We start from the raw sequence: 5,658 nt of genomic DNA on the forward strand, positions 1-5,658 counted from the left end.
TGATTGTGAAAGCTTAGCTATGAGAAGACGCACTCTTGATACGGCATTTTTAACCGATGTAGTGGACATATCCCATCTAAAACTAACAAAGCTCTGCTCGTTTATTAAAGTTACCGAATGGTTTGAAAAGGAACACGTAGGGTAAGGATAATCTCCAGTGGTATCACAATGGACCAGCGAAAGGTCTAAGTGTGTCGCTACGTTACTACCCAACCTACCTACCTACCTACTTAAACTTCAACTTGACAGATCGTACAAAATAAGAAAATTGCACAGGTCACAATTGGAACATTCCGAAAAAATTATTATGGCCCTAGGGTTTCAAAGATGCGAGAGCCCTGGCCCTAAGGCTTCAAAGTTTGAAGACCCCTGGTCTAAGCCAACATGCACTGGATCTAAGAACATTTTTGAAAAACAACGCAGTAGGCGCAGCTCTAATATCTGAAACACATTTCATGGCTAGAAATTATTTAAACATTTCTAACTATGCTCTATATCACACCAATCACCCCGATGATACATGAACCCACATGGTGGATCGGATATAATTATAAACAAAGACATCAAATGCACCGATATGAACCTCTACAAGAGGGACTATTTGCAACATCTGTACAAATTGAAGACTTTATTGGATGAATGTAAAGAATACCTTATGGGAATCCAGAATAACGAATATAAAAGGAAAAAATTTGTATGATGCAATAACGAAGAACAAAAGTACCTTCTTATGCTTTGGAGAACCAACTTATTGGCCAACTTATTTGCTGAAGCGACCTGATTTGATTGACTTTTATATCACGATATCATGTCTTGATGTTGTTCCACAAATGGACGGACCTACGGTTCCAAGCCGACTCCGAACGGCAGATATTTTTATGAGGAGCTTTTTCATGACAGAAATACACTCGGAGGTTTGCCATTGCTTGCCGAGGGCAATTTTTCTTAATTTTGGTGTTTCGTCGCGATTCGAACCTACGTTCTCTCTGAATTCCGAATGGTAGTCACGCATCAACCCATTGGGGTACAGCGGCCGTCGATTAATAACTTCTAAAGAGGTACGCATAGCAATTGAGACGAAAATTTACGCAAATAAATCCCCTGGATAGGACGGAATCACAAGAAAAGCTCTAAAGGAGTTACCTGATAAAGCCACTCTCTACTTAAGAAATACAATTAACCCTGTGTTACGAATTAAGGATTTTCTCTTTCATTGGAAAGTTGCCGAAATCATTGCAAAACCTAAACCAAATAAAGAAGCGTATTTAGATCAATTAGTTCATTACCATCATTATCGAAACTCTTTGAGAAATTTATACTTGACCGCCTTGTCTCTATACTACAGGCGCGAAACTTAATTCCTTCCTACCAATTAAGGCTTCGTCGAAAACATTCAACACTTTAACAGGTACATGAGTAACAAATACAATAATTAATATTAAACAGTGCGTTCGACTGGACTACTATCTGATAATGAAAAGATATTTAACGAACATATGTAAAATATGCAGACAAATACTCTAATATTTAATTTATGAAAGCCGGGGTATCTCAAGTCAGTATCCTAGGGCTATGTACTATGTGTATTGTACACAGATGATATTCCCATGCCTGCAGATTTCAGCATTATAGCAACTTTCGCAGATGATACCGTTCTATGGGCAACCCATAAGCCCTTAGTAGCAGCAACAAACAAATTACAGCAGATTTTGGACAAAACTTTAGACTGGTTTAATGCTTGGGGCATAAATCAACAAGAAAGTTTGACATAAGAATCTCAGAATAAACAATTCACAAATCCCGATAGCCTCCAAAGACAGATACGTTGGAATGACTATCATCTTGAAAAGAATTGAGGTAGAAACAGATTCCGACAACTATAATATATTGGCTACTTGGCTACTACTCGAAACTGTCATTGCTGAATAAAATACTTATATACAAAACTGTGATCGTGTCAATCTGGGCATGCGGCTTAAAATCTGGGACCTGCAAGTAAAGCAAACATCAATATTATTCAGCGACTACAATCGAAAATACCCAGAACAATAACCAACACTCCTTGGTACGAAAGAAGATATCCATCGCGACCTCAATACCGATACAGTAGCAGAAATCATCCGCAAACGCAGCGCAAATCATATTTTCCGTTTAATTAATCATGGAATGTTGATATGCGAATGGAATGCTGACATGCGACGACTGCTGCCATCAACAGAAAACGCAAACTCCAGACTGCTCAAACGACCAACACCAACTCAGCTGATAACTAGAAAAATTTTTAATTATGTATTACATCTACTTATGCATTGCAAACTCACACAAATACTGAACCATAATTTAACATTGATAATAATTTATGTTATGAAATCCAAGTCATAAGGCAGGTGTAATTAATAAAGGAAGCAAAAAACAAAAAAAAAGGGGAGCCTCGCACCAAAAGTCAGTAAGATTGAAGGACCGATTAACACTATTGTTACACTAGCTCAGTTCAAGCTAAAAAACGTTAAAAGAAATAAATATTTCACACCATTAATCTCAATTGTTTCCATATGTTTACATAACTATATAATACTCGCTATTTTTGCCTCAACTAAAGTTTACACAAAACAATTTTATTCCCTACCTACTCGCAATAAAATCTTCGTAGCGACCGCACACATAAAATTTTTATCCAAAATTTAATTAGTATTAATTTCAACTTACTACTAAAGTGAATACCTAAAATTGTATTTCGTTGTTAGTTTTTTGTTAGTAGTTTGAATGTTTAATCAATTAATTCACCAGAAAGAAGTTCACTTAGATTTGAGGAAAAAAAATCTACTCTTTTAATACAAGTATGTATGTAATAGAATAATTTGAAAGCATTGTACAGAATGGATGCTAATTTATATTCTAACTGGTTATTTTAGAAACATATTGGACTAGTTCTTTTTTTTTGCTAGTATGAACTAGTTTTTTAACTGGTTTTAACTGATGCATGGCCTAACAATTGACATTCCGTTGGCACTGCTGTGTTAAAAGTACCACGAGCTAACAAGGAAAAAAGATAGAACAGGAACTGGTTGAGCTGAAAAGTTTCTGGAAGTCTTCTAGTTCACAACAGTATTTTTTCTTCCATAGAAATTAAATCAGGTCAATGCATACGCATATTAGTTGGAATTTTCTCTGAGAATTCGCTCGTTCATTCAGTTGTAATACCCCTTAGAAAAAAACTAACAATTGGTGAAAATTTCTGGTTCATAACTAGTACGATTTTGCTAATTGTGAAACGCTAAGCTTTCATGTTACACGTAGCGACGTTCACCTTAAGGGCGACTATATCTAACCAGAAAAGCATACGCAGTACCCTGTCGGTGTGTGATGGCAACTGGGATGCAGGTTCAAGTCGGGCTAGAAGATAATATGGTGTTCTCAAATACACACACACAAATAAGTAATTGTGACGTATTTGAATTGTAATAAAAAGTAAAAATTTAAATACAACAATTTAAGAAATAGCTGGCCCAAAAATCAAACCTAAAAAATCCTCAATGGTTTGCCAATGCTCTCCCTCACTTACTATTGTAACAGCAGAATCCAGTTTAGTATCTCATAGATATACTTTGTGGATTTCAGTTCAGAACGATTGTAAATAAAAATAGTTCTGAGTTCGGGGGAAATGAGCCAGTTAAATGTCAGTGGATTTCCCTGCAGGGACTATATACCGTCGTAAACATATGAGTTCTTATTTACATGGCATACATAGGTATGTACTGTACATATTCTGTTGTATTGAATCACGCATTGCTGTGGAATGCAGCGTGAACAACATTCGCTATGCAAAAATAAAAAAAACACAAACGCCCCTCAGACGTACACTATTTCCGTTTGCTATATTTGGATCGCGATACTCAATCATTTCATTGCTCATTTTAAAATATCTTAGATTGTTGAAATATCTGACAAACCCTTCATATATAGTATAGGATTTTTGGCATTTTTGCACCAAATCTTAGCTTCGTGAGCCTAAAAATGTGGTTGGATATAAAGCTTATAACATTCGCTATATGTGTGTCCGCTTGAGTATATCCACCCGACTGTAGTAAGTTGCTAATACGCCCGCCCGACCGTACATTTTCCTGTTATTCTAATGCGAGCGACCAAAGAGTTTTGATACATTTTTAATAGAGATATCTTCAAAAACGTTCAAACATATTTATGACAATCAACTAACAACAGTACGGGTTTCCATATCACCATGCCTTAAGTCATGTTTCACGAAGGTTGCAAATATTGAAAAGTTTACTACCGGAATGTGGAAAACATAGCCGCAACCATGGACAACCCATCTTCTTAGATAAAGCTCGTTTATGGTTGATTGATTGTGTCAACTTGATCGAAGACACACAATTTTATTAATATAATATAATATTTGTTATTATTTATCCGGAACTACTTCAAGATCTTGAATTATGTAAACAACCCTGCCACTTAAATCGAATGGATCTCCAGAAGCAGAGAAGCGAATATCGATAATACCGCAAATATTGTATCTATTTATCAAAAATTGTACTCAATGTATACAGTAAAGTGAAGTTAGCGAAGACGGTGATTTGAATGATGTTCTTTTTAATGCGTAATGAAGTCAATAGAGCCGCAGGAAACAAACCAGTGAATATTTTGCATCGTCGATTTTTTATTTAAATTTTTTTATTTCATTCCTATTTGGTCACTCGTTACATACATATGTTTGTAGTGAACAGGTGTTTGCTATAACATGGTTCTATTTTTAGCTGGCGCGAAAGGAACTTCACAATAATGCCAGAATATTAACTTCATTTATAATGTTGAACAAAATTTAGTAATGGCCAATTATAGTGGATTTATCATTCATTTTGAAAGTAACGTTTTTAATATATATACTTTATACGCCAGTACCTGCTTTACTTCCACCACCAATTAACATATACCGTTAAACAATAACTTTAAGCGATGCGTTTTAGTATTAGTTCCCGTTGCTGATGCTGTTGCTACAACCCAATTAATCGAGCACTACCTCACACTGACTGAATGCGCACCGTTCATTACTGTCTCAACCAAAGTATAGTAGGCATTGAGAAGCAAGTGCTCATAAGAAATACATACAAGCATACACGCACATATATATAAGTATGCGTATACGTCTTTATACACGTATTATTGTATATGTACATGTGCTCGCTTATTTACAAATTGAAATATTTAAGCGTATACAAGATGTAGAATGTCAAATGCATTTAAACACTCCAAGAGGTATTGCACATACACATGTATGTACATATACTTATATGCATGGATATCTCTAGAACGCAAAGCCATATTTGGCAAAGGCACCTTTTTATCTTCAGCACTCCAGCTTTGCGAAATACAAGAACCAACGAGAAATTCTGACCGAATTCTTTTTGACATTTTCCTTAATTATTATTATCATATTAGTTAGTTAGTTTGTATGTAGTTTACGCAAGTTTTAGTGGATTTCTGATACTCTGATTCTGATACTATCCTTCAAAGATCCTCTCAAAGGGGACGAACGAAGAACTGCGGCAGCTTAATCGCTATCAGCAAAATGCTTAACACTTCTTCCAACTTAAAATTGTTCCAGTCCTAATTTTGCCGAATGAGGAAAGCAAAAACAAA

The 5,658-nt window shown here is 35.6% G+C and overlaps 1 long non-coding RNA gene across 2 annotated transcripts; it reads right to left on the reverse strand.

Moving 5' to 3' along the window:
- Positions 1-1,354: 1,354 nt before the first annotated feature.
- Positions 1,355-5,078, reverse strand: LOC128869134 (uncharacterized). Of its 2 annotated transcripts, none has more exons than XR_008455200.1 (3): positions 4,921-5,078; positions 2,058-2,269; positions 1,355-1,989 (listed from the first exon to the last, which is right to left on the reverse strand). It is a non-coding gene; the product is annotated as an uncharacterized LOC128869134 (long non-coding RNA). The 2 variants fall into 2 exon arrangements; XR_008455201.1 differs by having other exon boundaries at positions 2,041-2,269.
- Positions 5,079-5,658: the final 580 nt, after the last annotated feature.

The sequence above is a fragment of the Anastrepha ludens genome, chromosome X (assembly GCF_028408465.1).
Source record: "Anastrepha ludens isolate Willacy chromosome X, idAnaLude1.1, whole genome shotgun sequence".
NCBI classification, from domain to species: Eukaryota; Metazoa; Arthropoda; class Insecta; order Diptera; family Tephritidae; genus Anastrepha; species Anastrepha ludens.